At 36.9% G+C, this 21,704-nt stretch overlaps 1 protein-coding gene and 1 pseudogene across 10 annotated transcripts in view; one reads left to right on the top strand and one right to left on the bottom strand.

Annotated features, from left to right (window-relative positions):
• Positions 1-21,704, bottom strand: part of FAF1 (Fas associated factor 1) — a 569,750-nt gene that overhangs the window by 438,082 nt on the left and 109,964 nt on the right. For 2 of the 10 annotated variants that reach the window (XM_078331686.1, XM_078331687.1), the window contains exon 3: positions 10,885-10,990. The exons of 6 other annotated variants lie outside the window; for them this stretch is intronic. The gene's annotated coding sequence lies outside the window, so the exon portion shown is untranslated. Of the gene's footprint in view, positions 1-10,884; positions 10,991-20,779; positions 20,927-21,704 lie in introns of all 10 variants that reach the window. 2 more of the 10 variants (XM_078331689.1, XM_078331688.1) reach the window with 1 other exon arrangement.
• On the top strand, positions 12,417-12,791 carry LOC118142935 (small ribosomal subunit protein bS6m pseudogene; annotated as a pseudogene).

Here is a 21,704-nt window from a genome sequence, read left to right on the forward strand (position 1 = left end):
AAAAAAACAAAGCTAGAGGCATCACCCTACCTGACTTCAAACTACATTACTAGGCTACTGTAATCAAAACAGCATGGTACGAGTACCGAAACAGAGATACAGACCAATGGAACAGCACAGAGGCCTCAGAAAGAACGCCACACAACTACAACCATCCGTTCTTTGACAAACCTGACAAAAACAAGCAATAAGGAAAGGATTCCCTATTTAATAAATCATGTTGGGAAAACTGGCTAGCTATATGCAGAAAGCTGAAACTGGATTCCTTCCTTACACCTTATACAAAAATTAACTCTAGATGGATTAAAAATTTAAACGTAAGGCCTAACACCATAGAAACTCTAGAAGAAAACCTAGGCAATACCATTCAGGACATAGGCATGGGCAAGGGCTTCATGACTAAAACACCAAAAGCAATGGCAACAAAAGCCAAAATAGACAAATGGGATATAATTAAACTTAAGAGTTTCTGCACAGCAAAAGAAACAATCACTACAGTGAACCAGCAACCAACAGAATGGAAAAAAATTTTTTGCAGCCAGGCACAGTGGCTCACGTCTGTAATCCCAGCACTTTGGGAGGCCGAGGCAAGTGGATCATGAGGTCAAGAGATCGAGACCATCCTGGTCAACATGGTGAAACTCCATCTCTACTAAAAATACAAAAAATTAGCTGGGCATGGTGGTGCGTGCCTGTAATCCCAGCTACTCAGGAGGCTGAGGTAGGAGAATTGCCTGAATGCAGGAGGCAGAGACTGTGGTGAGCCAAGATTGTGCCATTGCACTCTAGCCTGGGTAACAAGAGTGAAACTCCACTCAAAATAAATAAATAATTAAATAATTTTAAAAAATTTGCAATCTACCCTTCTGACAAAGGGATAATATCCAGAATCTACAAATAACTGAAGCAGATACGAACAAAGAAACCCATTCAAAAGTAGGTGAAGGATATGAACAGACACTTCAAAAGAAGGCATTTATGAGGCCAAGAAACATAGAAAAAAATGGTCAATATCACTGGTCATTAGTGAAATGCAAATTAAAACCACATTGAGATACCATCTCATGCCAGTTAAAATGGCAATCATTAAAAAATATGTAGACAACAGATGCTGGAGAGGATGTGGAGAAATAGGAATACTTTTACACTGTTGGTGGGAGTGTAAATTAGTTCAACCATTGTGGAAGACAGTGTGGTGATTCCTCAAGGATCTAGAAATAGAAATACCATTTGACCCAGCAATCCCATCACTGGGTATAAATTGTTCTATTATAAAGACGCACACACACTTACGTTCACTGCGGCACTATTCGCAATAGCAAAGACTTGGAACCAACCCAAATCCCCATCAATGATAGACTGGATAAAGAAAATGTGGTACATATACACCATGGAATACTATGCAGCCGTAAAAAGAATGAGTTCATGTCTTTGTAGGGATATGGATGAATCTGGAAACCATCATTATCAGCAAACCTACACAAGAACAGAAAACCAAACACTGCAAATTCTCACTCATCGGCAGGTGAACAATGAGACCACATAGGCACAAGGAGGGGAACAGCACACACTGCGGTCTGTTTCGGGGTGGGTGGCTAGGGGAGGGACAGCAGGGGGTGGGGAGGTTGAGGAGGGATAACACTGGGAGAAATGCCTGATGTAGTTGACAGGGGGATGGACGCAGCAAACCACCATGGCATATGTGTACTTATACAATAATCCTGCAAGATCTGCACATGTACTCCAGAACTTAAAGTACAATTTTAAAAAAGTCAAATCATAAAGGCATGCACAGCTTTTTAAACACATTTTGGTGTGTTACAACAGCATGGTTTTATGGACTGAACCAGCTGGGGTAAAGCCTGCGGAAACCATCAAATAGTGGAGGTTTCTTTAAAAAAAAAATAACCAAGTGAAGAATCTATATTTGAGGATATTCATCAACTGATATTTTTCAAAGCTCTAAATTGTTTAACAAAAAACTTTATCCTATGAAACTCACGTAATCACAAAAAGCTACAGATTTTACATTACGATTTTACATTAACTTACATGTTAATGTAAAATTTTACATTACTTTTAATATTCCATTAATGTAAATATAATTTTACATGTTAATGTAAAGTTACAAATAAATTATATCTAATTTTATATGAGCTATATATGCTTTGCTATAACTATAATTTTACATGTAGAATTATAAATTTAAAGCATAATTTTAAATTTAAATTATAAATTTAAAACAATTTTACATGTAGAATTATAAATTTAAAGCATGCATGTTTTATATTTTATATAATTAGAAAAATTAAATTATAAATAAACATTATTCTGCAATCTCTCTAGAAAAATCTGTGACAACCAGCTGCTCCCACAGATGTTACTGAGTTTTGCAAATATAAACATTTTAATTAATGTAATTTTCTCTTAGAGAAATAACATGAAGAGGATTCTTTTGAAAACTCCTTGATGTGTTGACTATAAAGAATACATCACTATTACTATTAGATTTCATAATAATTCTTTGAAAGTTATAACAATAAAAGCAACCAAATCAGATTCAAATTTAACTCCAACTAATCCATCAGATGATGTTCTTTATACACTAACAATCGAAGCTCAATATATGTTTCCTGCATTCAGTACCAAAGTATAAACCCAAGATCAATATTTGTGACAAAAACACAAGGGGGAAAATATCCAACTTAGGGGTGCTACCAGGCACACCTACAACCTCAGGTACTGCTTTTTTGATGTGATCAGAGCACAAAGAACTCTATTGCAAGAAGCAGAGAAGTATTATTCATAAAAAGAAATATATATTTCTTATATATATTTATTAGCCTGCTGCTTAACAACAGCATATTTTGTTGGCAACTGTGCAAGAAAAGCAGACAAAAAGGAGTTCATTTCATTTCTACTATTATTTTTGTAAACAAGCTATTGCCTACTTATGAGATGCATTTGCTTGGATTAGTTTATAATGGTGACACCAACACCAAGCAAATGACTACTACCAAATGGCCAGTCACACACTCTGAGTTCACATACTCCTGCTAAAAATTCACAATATTTGTTTGATATGCAAAGAAGTCTGGTATTAGTAGACTTTAGTCGTATTTCATATTTATAATTACTATTTCTCCGAGTTCTTTATTCAACCACAATTTCATAAGGCCATGATCACTAATAGCCTAACAAGAGAAAAAGATGTCAGTAAATAAAAGTAATAAAGAAATGGCCTAAATACTGTTGATCAGATTTTGCCAATTCCAACATTTTATGCTTTCACAAGAAGCAAGAGTGAGGTGTTCTACATAAGGAGACTTATGACCTGTCAGGTCTTTATAATATCTATTTCAAGATGGCTACAAACCTGTTTAACCTTAATACCAGAATATAGTTTGACAAAAACTAGTAATTGAAAAAGGGGAGAGAAAAAATCTGGACATGCCACACTGAAAAAAATGCATTACAAATCACACTCCACTACAGCCATCCCAAGAGACTTGAAAAATAAAAGAAAAAGAATTTTAAAAAGCTAAGGCTTTTCAAATTTAATCAACTTCCAAACATACAAAGCCTAGATCCTTACTCCTTATACTTCAGTACTATGAACAAACCCATTCCTCAAAGCCGTAGCATAAAATTTCCATAAACCTAATTGATGTTCAATAAGGTAATTTAATAAGGAAGGAATAATTTTTTCAAAACTGGTCCTAAAACAACTGAATTTCCATTGGCAGGAAAAAAAATACAATAAAAAAACTTCAAACCAACACTCACACTCTAGACAAAAATTACCTCAAAATGTATCATATACCTTAACATAAAAGTTAAAACTATAAAACTTCTAGGAAGAAAATATAGGAAAAAAAACTTTGAGCCCTTAGTTAAGGAACAGATTTCCCACAGAGGGCATGAAAGCATACACAATAAAATACGGTAATTCATAAACTGAATGTTATTTATTTTTGAGACAGAGTCTTGCTCTGTCCCCCAGGCTGGAGTACAGTAGTGCAATCTTGGCTCACGGCAACCTCCACCTCCCAGGTTCAGGCAATTCTCCTGCCTCAGGCTCCCAAGTAGCTGGGACTACAGGTGCACACTGCCACACCCAGCTAATACTTTATATTTTAGTAGAGACGAGGTTTCACTGTGTTGCCTAGGCTGATCTCAAACTCCAGAGCTCAGGCAATCCACCCACCTCAGCCTCCCAAAGTGTGAGGATTACAGGTGTGAGCCACTGTGCCTGGCCCATAAATTGAACTGTATTCAAATTAAAACCTTTGACTGTCAAAGGACCCCACGAAGAAAATAAAATGGCCAGCCACATACCAGAACAATATGTTTATTCTACAAGTAAGTGACAAAAGACTAGTATACACAATATATAAAGAACTTCTATAACCCAATAAGAAAATGCAAATATACTGCAAGAAAGATTTTAATAGATACTTCACCAAAAGAAAAAAATATATAACAGCCAATAAGAACACAGAAAAACATATAAGGAATCTTTCTGTGACAATGGAAATGTTTGTTTTTTTTTTTTTTTTTTTGAGATGGAATTTCGCTCTTGTTTACCCAGGCTGGAGTGCAATGGCGCGATCTCGGCTCACCACAACCTCCGCCTCCTGGGTTCAGGCAATTCTCCTGCCTCAGCCTCCTGAGTAGCTGGGATTACAGGCAGGCACCACCATGCCCAGCTAATTTTTTGTATTTTTAGTAGAGACGGGGTTTCACCATGTTGATCAGGATGGTCTCGATCTCTTGACCTCATGATCCACCCGCCTCGGCCTCCCAAAGTGCTGGGATTACAGGCGTGAGCCACCACGCCCAGCCAGAAATGTTCTATATATGCTAAAGGTATTAAATACACAGATGTATAGAACCATCAAAATTCAAACAAAATACTTTAGATTTATGTATTTCACTTTATAAAAACTATAAGTCATCAAAGTATTCCATAATGAGGCCTAGTGTTAGCTAGACCACACTGTTATCTATAAATTGGTATATTTGTCAGGCACAATCAGGCAATTTGTATCAAATTTAACTGAGCAATTTCACTTTTAGGAATTTATTCCAAGAAAATTGGTAGACAAGTAAATGCAAGAGTATTTACTGCACTATTGTTTTACTTATGGTGGAGAAAAATTACAGAGCCTAAATTTACATTAATAAATGACTAATTAAATAAATTATGACATATTCTATAATGAAATATCACTCAGTAAAGAAAAGTGATCACGTGGGTTAACTGCAGTTAAGACTGGTATAGATGCCACATATTACTGAGACTGGAAGTCCATCAGGATCCAGCCCCTTTGCACAAGAATGCTATTATTTGATAAAAATAGCTAATAGTGAACACAAACTGTAAGAGTAGTAAAAGTAACCTTACATCCCAACTACAGCACTACTATAGCCAAAGATCTGGCACAGCAGTGGCTCCACTACAGCAATAAGAACAAGATTTAAAAGAAGTTTCAGAAACAACACATGGCAGGGAATGAAAAAGAACCTTGCTGATAACTGATTCCTAAATCCCCTTGAAATATATATATTAAAAAAAAAATTTTTTTTTTTTTTTTTGAGATGGAGTTTCACTCTTGTTACCCAGGCTGGAGTGCAATGGCACAATCTCGGCTCACCACAACCTCCGCCTCCTGGGTTCAGGCAATTCTCCTGCCTCAGCCTCCTGAGTAGCTGGGATTACAGGCACATGCCACCATGCCCAGCTAATTTTTTGTATTTTTAGTAGAGATGGGGTTTCACCAAGTTGACCAGGACGATCTCGATCTCTTGACCTTGTGATCCACCCGCCTCGGCCTCCCAAAGTGCTGGGATTACAGGCTTGAGCCACCGCGCCCGGCCGAAATATATATATAAAATTTTATCTTCGACATTTACGTATTTTCTCTCATTTGTAGGCTTCAAAATTTTTGTTGTGTTTTGTTTTTTCCTGTATGAGGTACACAGCTAAGTCTTCAAAATTTTTTTAAGATATTTGTGAACCAACAGTTTACAATAAATTGGTATATACGTACATATCTTTATATATAATCACAGGAAGGAAAAAAGACTAGAAGGAAACATACCAAAGTGCCAAAAGTTGCAGTGTAAGATGGTGACTTTCTCCTTTGTGTTTCCATACAGTCTAAAATTTTTCAATAATATCCATGTATGTTCATGTATTAAAACAAAATATATTTAAAAAATAATAACAGTAAACTCAGAAGAAACATAGGATAAACCAAGCTTTTTTTTAAATTGCATTTAAAGTTTTGGGGTACATGTGCAGAACATGCAAGATAGTTGCATAGGTACACACATGGCAGTGTGATTTGCTGTCTTCCTCCCCTTCACCCACATCTGGCATGTCTCTCCATGCTGTCCCTCCCCAGACCCCCCCACTGTCCCTCCCCTATTCCCCCCAATGACCCCAGTGTGTAATGCTCCCCTCCCTGTGTCCATGTGTTCTCACTGTTCATCACCCACCTATGAGTGAGAACATGTGGTATTTCATTTTCTGTTCTTGTGTCAGTTTGCTGAGAATGATGTTCTCCAGATTCATCCATGTCCCTACAAAGGACACGAACTCATCATTTTTGATGGCTGCATAATATTCCATGGTGTATATGTGCCACATTTCGGCTGGCACGGCCATTTCAGCCGGCGCTGCAGCGCAGTGGCACTCTATACAAAATACACTGGTCTGGTTGCCCTGTTGAACTGGCAATTTGAGATTTGGGAAGGCAGATTAGCACATTCATCTGATTAAACGGGACTTAAACAGTAAGCCAGGCCAGAAGATTCCCGGGCAGTGACGTTGTTTGAGCCAGCGCAGTGGGTCGCTGCATGGGAAATCACACAGATCCTGGTGCCCTTTCAACTGGCAATTGAAACACCTGGGAGAGAGTCAACCGTTCAACTTCCAAAAAAAAAAAGGGCTCTGAGGCAGGGAGCCAGGTGATCAGGCTCACCAGGTCCCACCCCCATCAAAACAAACAAAACAGCAATTGGAAACGCTCAGGGTTGAGAGTTTCACGGCAAGCACCGCTGAACCCAGGACAGTGCAGCTCAATGGGGAGGGGCGACCGCCATTACTGAGGCACTCCACCCCTACTGAGGTACTCTCCCATTGCTGATGCAGCCTGCCATTGCCGAGGCAACCCACCATAACAGAGAGAGTCCGCCATTAGAGAGGCGGGCCACCATCACCATGGCAGTTCTAACCACACCCATATAAATAGGACTACAGGGAATTACACTCAGCAGCAGGGCGGAGCCCATGGCAGCAGGGTGGAGCCTCGGCAGGCAGGCAGTGACTAGACTGCCTCCTTGCTGGGCAGGACAGTGCAATGGATACTCATAAATAAAGTCCTAACTCCCCAGGACAGAGCACCTGAGGAAAAAAAGGGGCTTTATGAGTTCTGCTGCAGCAGACTTAAATGTACCTGCCTAACAGCCCTGAATGAACAACGGAGCTCACAGCTCAGCCCTTGAGCTCCTATAAAGTACAGACTGTCTCCTCAAGCAGCTCCCTGACCCCTGTATATCCAAAGAGTCACCTAACAAACGTCTGATCAGACTGACATTTGGCGGGCATCATTCTGGGACAAAGATAGCAGAAGAAACTGGTAGCAACCCTCACTGTTCTGCAGCTGCTACAGTTGTTCCCCAGGCAAGCAGGGCCTGGAGTGGACCTCAGCAGTCTTACAGCAGAGGGGCTAGACTGTTAGAAGGAAAACTAAGAAACAGAAATACTTCATCATCAACAATCTGGATGTCCACTCAAGAGACCCAATTGAAAAGCCAGCAACTACTCAGAAAACCAAGCTTTCTTCCCATTTCTTTCTTTGCCTTTAGCATTGTAGTAAACAGGAAGAAAAAGGCCTAAGCCTTTGACTAGCAAAGAAAAGAAAGATATGAAGTTATCTGAAAAACATTTTGAAGTAGCCAATCAGTTAACATGGTAAGAAATGAAGATAATTATAAAAAATAAAAAGCCAAATAGTAAATTTTTTTTAAAGTTATTAAGGCAAAAAGAAAAACCCACATATGAGACATAAAATTTTTAAGGATATCAATCATGGCCTAAATAAATTGATGATTCCAAAACTTCACTTTAACCATCAGTTTCTGTTTCCTTTTCATCAACCTTCATACTAGTTGCTTAGCAATAGCTGCCTAAGTGCTGGACTGTTATACTTCCTGACTAACTAGGAATGCTGGATCATTACATTTCCAGACTAAAAGTTTTGGACTCTGTTACACTTCCTGACTGACGAGGAATGCAAAGGCCTCATTATACTTTCTTACTTGGAATTCTGAACTTCATTTCTCCTCAGTGACCAAAAATTTAAGACTCAATTATACTCTAAGCATATTAAGTTTCATTACCCTAAGCAGGAGTGTTGGATCCAGATACACTGACTAATGGCACTGAGCCTCATTAAACTCACTAGCTAGGAGTACTAACCCTTTCTCATTGACTAACTGAAACGAATACTTCCATTCTGACATAAAACTCTAGATTTTGAGTTCCTAGACTGTTGCAGCCCAAACGGTGAAAGGCAGGTGGGTCGATACCAAGAAAAAGAACCAAGCGTCTGAGTAATTATTTCCTTGAAACAATAATTAGTTCTTAGCTTGTCATTTGAGGTCTCTGTTAAGAGAACACCGTATTGTAATCCAAACCAGTGTAATTTTAGATCATTCTTAAGCATGCATTTTAATATTACATGCATTACTGAAAAAATTACTTTTGGATTATGAATAATAAAACTAAAATATTCTTGCCACACACAAAATTCTTGTCTACGAAGTCATAAAAACCAGATCCCCTACGTCTGCCTGGTCTTCTCTAAAGACACTCCTTTGCTCACTATCGTCTAGCCACATTAGATTTCTATCTCTTTCTGAAACACATTTGCTCTCAACTCAGTGCTTTTGCGTTTGCTTTTCCCTCTGTTTTCACCGTGCTTTTTCCTGAGATCTTCACCTGGCTGGCTCCTCATTTTCACATTTCAGTTAAAATGCTACCTTTATCTGACTCTACAACATAAAATAACCTTCTCTATATCTTTAGTCACACTATTCTATTATTCTATTTGGTTTTCTTCATGGTATTTATCATATTATAAAATTACACTATATATTTATGAATTTACTTTTGCAGATTATCTGACTTCCATCTATTCAAGAATATAAAATCCAGCAAAACTGTGGACTTCCTTTGTCCTATTCACTGCTACATCCCCTGTGCCTAAAAAAGTGCTAGCAGATAGTAAGGAACTCAGCATAATTTTTGAATTCATTCAGAATAAGAGAATGACATAAATTCATTTTGGAATTATTTACTAGCTTCATAAAGCATCATGGCAGGTGATAGATATAGGGATATTATTGAATGCCAGTTATCTTTGTCTAAAACCAACACTTTAATTTTCTACTTCAACACACCACTAGTGATCACAACTGATAATTTTTAATATTGAGGGCTATGTGTCACATATGTGATTAAGAGAGTTTGTCTATGGTTTCTGACATAATTTTTTTCATTTTATGGATATATAATAGCTGTACATATTTATGGAGTACATGTAATATTTTGATACAAGCATATAATGTACAATGATCAAATCTGGGTAACAGGGATATCCATCACCTCAAACATTTATCATTTCTTTGTTTTAGGGACACTCCAAATCTAGCTACTTACATATAGACAATAAATTATTGTTCATTATAGTCACTCTATTGTGCTACAGAATATCAGAACTTATTCCTTCTATCTAATTTTGTACACACTAACCAACCTCTCTTCATCCCCTGCTCCCTACCACCCTTCCGGCCTCTGTTTACCACCATTCTGTTCACTACCTCAATGAGATGAAACTTTTTAGCTCTCACATATAAGAACATGCAATATTTGTCTTTCTGTGCCTGACACTTCATTTAGCATAATGTCCTCCAGTTCTATCCATATTGCTGTAAATGACAGGATTTCATTTTTTTATGCCTGAATGATATTCCATTGTGTGTGTGTGTGTGTGTGTGTGTGTGTGTGTGTGTGTGTATTGCATTTCCTTTATTCATTCATCCTTTGATGAACACTTAGGTTGATTCTATATCTTGGCTATTGTAAACAGTACTGCAATAAGCATAGTGGTGCAGATACCACTTCAAAATACTGATTTCCCATATTTTGGATATATACCTAGCTGTGAAAATTGCTGGGTATATGGCAGCTCTTTCTGTTTTTTTGAGGAACCTCCATACTGTTTTCCATAATGGCTGTACTAATTTACATTCCCACCAACAGGGTGTAAGTGTTCCCCTTCCTCTGTCTGCATTTACCAGCATTTGACATTTTCTGTCTTTTTTATAACAGCCACTTTAACTAGGATGAGATTATATTTCATTATGGTTTTGATTAGCATTTCCCTGATGATTAGTGATGCTTAACACTTTTTCATGTACCTGTTGGCCATCTGCATTTCTTCTTTAGAGAAATGTTTATTCAGATCATTTGCCTATTTTTAAAATCATAACATTTGTTTTTCTGCAGTTCCTTATATGTTCTGGTTTTCAATCCCTTGTCAGGTGGATAGTTTGCAAATATTTTCTCCCATTCTGCAGGTTGTCAATCGCAACTATTTTTAAGAGGCTTTGAAACAAACATGGCTACAGGGAGAAATATGTGTATGTGGCAGATACTCAGATATCCACTTTTTCTGCTAAACCTGTACATAATTCCATAAGCCTTAATATACTGCCTGAGGAAGACACTATCAATGATATTTGTGCACAGCAAAATATAACTGAACGGAACTGGCCTAAGTGTTAAAATTGTCGTCTCTACTATACTGTTACCTGAATCTAGAGTCCGAAGACCTGGGCTTCAAGTTTTCATCCCACAGCAGTGTTAAGATAATGATGAAGCCAAGAAATTGATTCAGGAAAAATGAATACAAAGAATCTGGAAAACAATGTGAAGGTGGCAGTATCAGTAAATTACAGATGCTACTGTGCTTCAAGGATTTCCCAAGTCAGGTTATGGGTATAAGATGGTGTTAGTGTGCCTGAAAATAAGATTATTGAAGGAGGTGGCAGTAGTTGGTAACGATAAAGTTATGATCAAGATTATAACAGACGGTGCCCTGAGCAAGATAAATGTTTGAAAGGCTGTGTGGAAGAAAATGTTTTAAGTACCAAGGAACAGTGATTCCAAATAAAGGCTTAATATAAGAAAAGGTACAGAAATGTAAAATGGGGTGGGACTTCCATCTAGCTCACGTCAACAGTGACTGCTTACTATCTGTCATCCAATATCTCCATCTGTCTCAGTTATCAATTTATTGACTCTCAGATCCAAAAGCATCCTTCAATTATGTTCCGCAATTTAAGAAAAAAAAAAAAAAAAAGAGGAATCTATAGGTATCGCTCTCCTTTAAAACAAGCATGATACTAACCTTTCTCTGTAAAAGGCACTTGAAGGGCACAGAAGGAAGATGCTTGCCTTCAGTTTCTTGCTGCAACATGGAAGCTGGCAGTATGAGTGTGAGGATATCCAGTATTCTCGGCCATCGGTCCAGAACACACTCTCTTTGCAACCTTGCAGTCTTAGTCTACCAATAACCTTTCCATGGACTTCTCAACATGCAAACTAGTGTTCAAAGACCTCCTGCCCACCCACTAAGACTCTTACTTTCTCTGTAAAACCCTGTACACAGCCTGCCTTTCCTGTGATTAGAGGGTTAGCACCACGCTGCTGCTCCTGCAAATTGCCTTCCCCTATGTGCAGCCTGTCCATGCACAGAGGGACCCCACACTCTTTGCAACCCTACTGTGCACCCACTCTTCTCCTTGCTGATTTGCTCCCCGACCTGCACAGAAGAAGATGCTAACTGCTTGTCCAGTGACTATGAACCAGCCCTGTCCTGGTGTAGCCAAACAAGTGAACGTTTTCTCTATTCAGTAGGCTGAACTACATCTTCAACAGAATGTGAATCCCTTCTAAGTTTGCCTTTCCTTGGGACAATTTCTTGGGAGAAATAAATCTCAAATGCAATCTAACTCAAAATTATGCTCCAACTCTTAGCATAAAAGAAAGGGAGACTCATTTCCAAGCATAAAATCTATTTGCCTTTGTCTATATTATGCTACATAAGATGTACAGCTTTCAATAAAAATTACAAAGCATACAAAAAAAAAAAAAAAAAAACGAAAAAGTACATTTTCAAGTGAGAAGCTGTCATAAGAAACAGACTGAAGGGGCCCCAGCTTGTGTGGCTGGAGTGTGCTTTTGTCTCCCAGAAGCTGTCCGGCCCAGCCACCTGTAGGTCCCCGTCATCCCTGATGTCCTGCCTGTTCACATCCCAAGAACCAATTCTGAGCCTCTGGGCATGCCCTGCTATGATCTGGCTTTAATCCTGAAAGCCATGCGGCAAAGACTGCTGCTGCTCTGAAACGTAAAATAGAGCCTCTGATGGACAGAGGAGCAATAGTGAGGGACTTGGAAAACCTGAGTGAGCAAGCACTTCCTTGTAAAATCTCCACCCACAATCAGTGGCACAACAGAGGTGGGTATCTCCTGGTGGATTTTTATGCAACAACCACAACTGTTGAAAGCATGATGAAGCACCTGTCTCCAAACATAGATGTGATCAGACTGAATATTGTCAAACACACTCTGACCCAAGAACTAAAAGAATGTGAAGGGACTGTCCCAATCCCACTTGAAAAAAAAATTCTATTACACAAAGAAGAGGAAGAAGTGAGAAGATTCGCCAGAGTTTAGCCTTATATTTAATACCTTCACATTTGAGCAGCATGGATGAGAAGGAATCGTTTACAAGCTTGGCCTTTATATAAGAGCGTATTGCAGGTGCTATATGATTTTTCTAAAATATTTTTAGCTCCTGATCCCTTTGCTGTGAGAGGTGGGGAACTGCTTACTAACGGCTTCTCTGTAATCTGTGGTACCAGTGGATCATTCTTGATTTTGTTTTCATTAGTGTCATTTCTTTGTCAGTGAAGACTTTTCCCCTAACAACAGTAACACCATTGTAAAGAGCAAAACTTATAGTATCACCTGGGATTGTGAGCTAGTCATTCAGACTCCATAACCACACAGAAATAAAAATTGAAAACCATTTCCGATCGACGTGGTGACATCAAAACAAAATAAAAATAAATTGAAGACCAATGTTATTATTTGCTTTGAATAATAAACTTCATTTTAGAAATTAAAAAAAAAAAAAACAGACCGAGACAGAGCACAGATGTTAGAACAATAAATTTAAAAACAGACAACACATTAAGATCAGATGCATAATTACAGTAAAGAAAAAGAAACTATGCTTGAAATTAAAAAAAAAAACACACAGTCACAGAGATGAAGAATGCCCACAACAGGCTCATTAGTAGAACTGACACAGAGGAAAGAATCAGTGAAACTGAAGATAAATCTATAGAAACTATAGAGCTAAAAATTACTCAAACTGAAACACATTGAAAAGAACAAACAGAAGCTATAGACAAAAAATAAATGATTTAATGTATGCATAGTCAGAATCTTAGAAAGTGGAGAGAGAAAGAAAAGAAAAAACTAACCACGAATTTTCAAAACCAACTAGATAAAGCTGGTGGGTTCACAACATTGTGAATACACTCAATATCACTGAATTGTATGCTTTAAAATGTATGCTTTAACTATATATTATATAAATTTCACCTCAATAAAGAAGAAAAATATTTCAAAATCACAGATCCAAGAGCACCAACGCAACCACGGCTACAAGGCTTTAGAAACACACACACTCACAAACATACACACACACACACCTCTAGGCATATCATATTGAAACTGAAAAAAAAAAACACGAAGTCTAAAAAAGAGCCTGTCAACACAGAATTCCATATCTAGTGAAAGCACCTTTCAAAAATGAAGAAGAAATAAAAGCTTCCCAAAACAAAAAAAAAACTGAGAATTTATTGCCAACAAATGCATTCTACAAGAAATGCTAAAGTAGTTCAATCAAAAGGAATATTATGTCAGACAAAAACTTATACCAAAAAATTTTTTAAAAAATGGAACTAAACCAAATGAAAATAAAATTAAATTAATGTTCTCCCTACAGTTAATTGCTCCAACAGATAACTGATTACCAGAAGTAAAAACAGTAGCAAAATATTATATTACTGGCATATGCAAAAGTAAATTACATGACAAAAATAATACCAAAAAAAAAAAAACCAGAAAAATTGGAAATACAATGCTGTATGGTGCTGTTACATGAAGCAATATATTATTACCTAATGTAGGTTCTGTCTGATTAAAAATTATATTGTTAATCCTAGAATAACTACTAAAAATAATTTTAAGAGGTATAATTATAAGTCAGTGGAGGATAAGAAATTCATTGGCAAAATTTAATGAGAAACAGGATATTTGCATAGTCTCAAAATATTTCCCACAAGATACTTACTAATTACAAAGGGAAGAACGGTAACTCTTCAGTGGAGAAAACTGGGAGACACTATCTTAACCACATGTCAAAATTAACAGCATCAATAAAAACACATATTGACATCATGTACCTCCTGTTATACTGAGAAAAATACAAAATCACACCTGTGATATTCTTCCCAAGAATGCATAAACTCAATCTCTCAAGAAAAAACACCAGACAAACCCAAACTGAGGAACACGCCCCAAAATACCCAATCAGTAATCTCTCAAAGTGTCAAGGTCATGGAACAAGGAATGGCTGAAGAATTAGCAAAGGTTGGAAGAGGCTACAGAGATGTGAAAACAAAATGCATTGTGGACATTATATCTGATCTTGAACCAGAAAAAGCACATTAGTAGAAAATCTAGTAATAGTCAAATAAGGTCAACAGTTAATAATATTGTACTAGGCCGGGCACTGTGGCTCACGCCTGTAATCCTAGCACTTTGGGAGGCTGAGGTGGGCAGATCACAAGGTCAGGAGTTCAAGACCAGCCTGGCCAATGTGATGAAACCTCATCTCTACTAAAATTGCAAAAAAATTTGCCAGGAGTGGTGGTACATACCTGTAATCCCAGCTACCCAGGAGGCTAAGGCAGAAAAATCACTTAAACAGGGAGGCAAAGGTTGCAGTGAGCCGAGACTGTGTCACTGCACTCCAGCCTGGGCGAGGGAGTGAGTCTCCATCTCAAAAATAAATAAGTAAATAAATAAAATAATATAATATTGTACTAGTAGTATAACAGTAATATTATATCACAGTAGTACTGTATGAAAAGTACTGGCTGGGCGCAGTGGCTCACACCTGTAATCCCGGCATTTTGGGAGGCCACAGCAGGTGGATCACCTGAGGTCAGGAGTTCGAGACTAGCCTGGCCAGCATGGTGAAACCCTGTCTTTACTAAAAATACAAATTAGCTGGGTGTGGTGGCACACACCTGTGGTCCCAGTTACTAGGGAGGCTGAGGCAAAAGAATTGCTCAAACTCGGCCAGGCACAGTGGCTTTCGCCTGTAATCCCAGCACTTTGGGAGGTTGAAACGGGCGGGTCACAGGGTCAGGAATTCAAGACCAGCCTGGCCAATATGGCGAAACCCCGTCTCTACTAAAAATACAAAAGTTAGGAGGTGTGGTGGCATATGCCTGAAGTCCCAGCTACTCGGAAGGCTGAGGCAGATGAATTGCTTGAACCCGGGAGGTGGAGGCTGCAGTAAGCCGAGATTGCATCACTGCACTCCAGCCTGGGCAACAAAATGAGACTCTGTCTCAAAAAGGTGGGAAAGAAAAGACAGAAAATTACCAATAGCACTGTGCCAATTGTTGTGTACCGTAGCTGTAAGATGTTAACATTAGCAGAAGTCTGAAAAAGGGTATTGAGAGCTCTACACTCATTTGCAAGTTTACTGTAGTTCCTTTACATTTTTACATATCATTGTGTTCTAAGCACACTGTTATCACTCATTATACATTTTAAAATATTCATCCTCTGTGCAGTAAAGCAATTAGTAAGAAAAAAAATAAGTCCCAAAATTCAGCCACAGAACTTGTAAGAGTGCTATTGGACCTGCCATACTCCTAAAATACAGAACTCTGACTATATAGACTACTAACCTCTAGAACTATATGTCAGTTTTGGCATAAGAAAGATACAATAAATCTCCCGGTTAAAAAAAAGAGTCAAAACGCCAACATGCTGGTAACAATATCACATTACATTAGGGCTACTTAAATATCTTCAAAGACATCTACACAGCTGCTAGTCATGGCTTTATTAAAGGTATCATACGATGCATTTCCCCAGCTGTATCTTGAATCAAAGTGTACATCTATCAATACAGCTCTTCCTTACACACCTTAGCTGGAAATCATTTAAATCCTTTCAACAATTAATAGACATTCTCTTTAAATGTAGAAGAGGGTGTGTATGTGTGTGTGTGCATGCGCGTGCATGTACACACACATGTGTGTTTAAGTGAGGGAAAGAGGCAACAAAATATTGACAGGTGTCCCCACTGAGAGAATAGCCTGTTAAGGAATAAGGGATAAGACTTCAGGTGAGCTTTAAAGGAAAGATGAAATTTGGATAGTTCCTGAAGGCTTTTATGAAAAAAAAAAAAAAACACTGGATGGTCACCACGAAATAGAGGAAAACATCCAAGGGAGACCAATAATAGCAAAAAACTTAGAGGCAGAAATACATATGGCATGTTTGAGGTTATAGGGTAACTAGCTAGATTATGAAGTTATACACACTCCAAGAGTTATGAAAACTCATTCATGATGAAGAAGAGGGGTTAAATGGTAGAGCTTTTAACATTAAGCTAAAGAAGAAAGCCCAACTCCAGTAACAAAAGCATTTAAAGAACAACTCCACTATTCAGTTTCCTGTAACTAAAGCAGATATACACAAAGATTAATCTTAGAATACCTTGGAATCTAAAGAATTATAATTACCACATAAATTTTAAACTTGGCTTTTTAAGATATAGAGCAAGTATGTGTTTGAGAGAAATTGAGTACATGCACAAGAGATGAAGTATTTAGATGAGCATAATATAAAAATATAAAATATTTTAAAATTAAGCATTAAATATAAATCAAAACCAAAAAGAGATTAATATTTGTACATGAACACTTTAACATTTTACTTAAAGATAGAGAAGTCTAATTTAAAATTTTAAGAAATTATATTACCATTAAATAGCAAATTTTTAAAAAACTGACAGTAGGATCAGGAATTTTAACTGCCATATTATTTTATTTTCCAAGCCCTTACTGATTTATGTCAGCTGATTTTTGAAACCAGCAAGAAGAACTGTCAAGTCATCACATTTACAGGTAAGCTAAACTTGGCTGTGATGATATTTTGTCTAAATAACTTGCAGTAATAAAAATAAATTAAATCAAGCTAGCTTGTAGGTTAGTAAGCTTTAAAAAACATTAAGTACACAATGCATCTGATTGATATGAACAATCTAAAAATGGAGCAATTTACATTTTTCTTCTTTTTTTTTTTTGAGACAGTGTCTCACTCTGTTACCCAGGCTGAAGTGCAACGGTGTGATCTCAGCTCACTGCAACTTCTGCTTTCCAGATTCAAGCCATCCTCCCACCTCAGCCTCCTGAGTAGCTGGGACCACAGGCATGCACCACCACGTGGGGCTAATTTTTGTATATTCTGGTAGAGATGAGTTTTTGCTATGTTGGCCACGCTGGTCTTCAATTAAATGATTCACCCACCTTGGCTTCCCAAAGTGCTGGGACTATAAGGCATGCGCTACAGCGCCCAGTCTAAATTTTTACTTTCTTTTAAATGTCCAAGTCATAAGTAGCATATGCTACTTGTTCAGAATTAGCATAAAGCCTTTAAATTGGTTTTCCAGCCGTGAGCTGAATCCCTGTTTCATTTAAATAGTTTATGTTCTAAAACATATTTATACTGTCAATTTATATAAGTAGTACTAGATACCAAAAAACAGTAAATATTAGCTACATGTTTCCAAAATGCATTCAACAATAGGCACCAGCATGTTCTGCTAGAGGATTAACACAACACATATTTATTGGGTCCTAAAGCCTCTGAACTGTTGTCTATCATAGATTTTATGAAACAGATGTTTCTTTCATGCAATAAAGTAAATCTAGAACTAGATTACAGTGGTAGGCAAAATGATACAATAGGTAGTGCAAAATCCAATGTAAAAATAAGCAGAAGGTCAAATTGCAATTGAGAAAAATTGTGAACTTCAAAGGGTTTTGATTTGATCAGGTAAACCAATGTGCATTTAGTAAACTGAGAATTTCATGTTTCTAAAAACTTAGATTTTCCTTTGAAAGGTAAAAAAAAAATTCTTTCACACCTAATTACATTTTAGCAGTGTTTTATCACCTTAAGTTTTCTCCTGAGAATCAGAACTGATAAAAAAAAAAAAAACTTTTAAATAGGTTAGGCTATATAATGAGCTTTCCTTATAGTAGAACGGCACAACCACATGTAAACAGGAAAGATTCGTATGACATGCTTAGAAAACTGCAAAGAAAAGATTTGTGAAAAGTATTTCTTAAAAAAGCCACAATTGGTAGAAATCATGTCATTTTACCAGTTAGATATCAAAATCAGCCCTTTCCTATTCCTTGAGTATCTAGGTTATCCTGCTCTTTCCTCAAACCTTATGTTTGCCAGACAAGGAAAAGTAGTATCAGTAAGAGTAAGTCTTAACAGCAAAGATACTCAAATATCCAAACGATAGAGAAAGAACAGACCTAAAAATAAACTTGCTAATAATAAACTCAATCAGTCAAGTATTCATTAGGCAACTACTATGTGCCAAAGACAAACTACTAAGAAACACAATTCCTTTCCTCTAGAACTGAGAATCTATTTGAAAACAAAGCACAAACATATTTAGAGTAAAGCACCACTATGTGATTACAGCCAAAACCCAATATAACACTATTTATAAGTAGCAGGAAGAAAAAACTAGTACAGAGAAGAACAGCATACTAGGTAGGGAAAATATAATAAGTAATCTTAAAATGTGGTTTACAGCTATGACAATTCCTCATCAACTGACAGGCCTAGGTTCAAAATTTTACCACTTAATAGCTATGTAAGCTTGGACAGTTTACTTAACTTTGTTAGCCCTCAGTTTCTCATCTGTATAATCTAACATTTCCCTATTTACCTTTTGGGACTGCTGTGAGGATTCAGTGATATAATGTAAGTATGTCACTTGACATGATACCTAACACAAAATAAACCCTCAATTAAAGAAGAGACAATAGAAGATGGAATAATTGTCACCTTAAAAATTGAGAAATTGAAAAATTTTGTATATAATGAGCTGTAGTAAAGCAGAAATTGATATAATGAGCTATTCTTTCATAGTAACTTCTCTTTTGTTATAGCAAGCATCTGTGCAAATATAAACCAGTGTCTGATGGCCACTGATGAAGGCCAGTGCTCAATGCTTGGCTGCTTTCAGATGAGAACAGAAAGTCATTATTATCAATGGTTAGTCTATTCATTCACAAAACTGCAGGTGTTCATAACACTGTATAAAGTGAGAAAAGCAGTGCATATTTGAGGACTTCTATAGCCAAATCCTGAGAATAACTGTGGAAGAAACTGTTATACAAAATGTTAGGGCAATCATGAAAATATGGTTTTTCAAAAGTGAAAATTGGTGGAAATGTCTCAAAGTACCTCAATGGATCTTAAAATGAGGTAGATTATGTGCATTATGATTTTTCTTAGTTTTGACTCTTCAGTGTAAATGACTGTACTATAAGCTTCTATTAGTACAAAATTATCTTTGAGGACTAAAAATTAAATAACAATACAGAAACACATATGCAGATTTGTTTCACTCTCGCCATAGGTTGAAACACGTAGTTGAAAATAAATACAGCACTCTGAATAGAGTCTTTCTTCAGCAAAACAGCAATGTCAGCAGAGGCAGCAAACTACAGCAGAAATTGAGTGCAAAGTTCAAAAATCATTTCCTAAGAGCACAGTGCACTTAAAATGTAGTATGGGCTAGATTAATGTTTACTTTCACTTTATTTCACTTGGCATTGTGTTATCAAGTATATGTCAGATATCTTTCCCTGGAACTGCTAGAGATTATTGGAAATTTTAACTTATTGAAGAAGTTTCATATCTAGAGAACTTGTATAAAATAACTGGCAGGGCATCTTCTCCTGCCATCATCTACACTATAAAGTTGTTAAAAGAATTTTTTAATAGTCTGTGTTAAAATGTTTCAAACTTATAAAATTCTACTAAAAATCTTTTTGTACTACTATTTATAAATGACTGCTATTCACAGATTTTTTAACAAAAAATTAGGACATAATAGATCCTTCAGAAATACTTCATATATCATGGGAGCTTGAGCATAATCTAGTACAAATCCTTTATTTTATATGAGGAAATTCAGAAGTTAGAGAGAAGTAACTTGGCCCAGGCCATACTCAATAAATTACTAAGGGGTTTGAAAAGCCAGGGCTCTTCCTTCAATTCAATATTAAGGCAATATGTTTACCACTATAGCTAACATTTTGATTAGTCAAAATCACATAAGCCATATAGATTTTTATTCTCCCCTGGCCCAAATTCTTCTATAGTGAAAACAGAAAGTGAGAAGTGGGTCAATTCTAAGGCCTAGATTAGAATTTAGAATGTTCACACAGCACACTTCCACAGAAAAAGATTCTAAAACTCACTCTCACTAGTTCTTCCTTAGGTACTTACCTTTCTGGATATAAATAGAAAATATTCATCTCAAAGAAGGAATCTCAACTGTAATGATATTCAGCTTCTCTTAACTCTCAGTGCAGAGCAATGTGAAAAATGACAACAGTTAGAAGGAGATAACCTTGGAAGAGACCCACAGGATTCCTGTCAAGTAAAACAGTAGACTGATACATTTCCTAAAAGTATTAGTTCATATTACTTTGTTTTCAGAATTTTGATATACACAATCTAACCTGTGGTTACCCCAAATAAGTAGAGCCAACTGTGGAGTATTTAAAACAGAGTTTCGAATACCTCTTTTGCAGATAGCAGCCTATATAACAAAATAATGTGACAGATCTGGGAAAAGTAAGTAATAACTAGAATTCCTGGGACTGGACTCTATTTTCATGTAGAATAGGTGTTATAAGTGTGTTTAGATCTACAAAATAGCTAAAATATTTGCAATCACTGCTTTTTTTAGGAAGTTACTTTGAGCATCCCTAATCCAAAAATTTAAAATCCAAAATGTTCCGAAATCCTAAACCTTTTGAGTGCTAACAGGATGTTCAACAGGAAATGCCTGATGAAACATTTTGGATTTCAGATTTCTGGATTAGCAATACTAATATTCAATAGTATAATGTAAATATTGCAAAATCGGAAAAAATCCAAAATCTGGACATTCTTTTGGTCCCAAGCATTTCTCATAAGTAATACTAGACCTGTGTAATACACACAGATCCGAGATCATGTGTCTTACTGATTTTTCAGCACAATTCTCAAAGTTAGAGACTATATCTTGTGTTATTTTTTTCCTTTTTTTTTTGAGACGGAGTTTCGCTCTTGTTACCCAGGCTGGAGTGCAATGGCGTGATCTTGGCTCACCGCAACCTCCACCTCCTGGGTTCAGGCAATTCTCCTGCCTCAGCCTCCTGAGTAG

Source organism: Callithrix jacchus, chromosome 7, assembly GCF_049354715.1.
Source record: "Callithrix jacchus isolate 240 chromosome 7, calJac240_pri, whole genome shotgun sequence".
Classification (NCBI taxonomy): domain Eukaryota; kingdom Metazoa; phylum Chordata; class Mammalia; order Primates; family Cebidae; genus Callithrix; species Callithrix jacchus.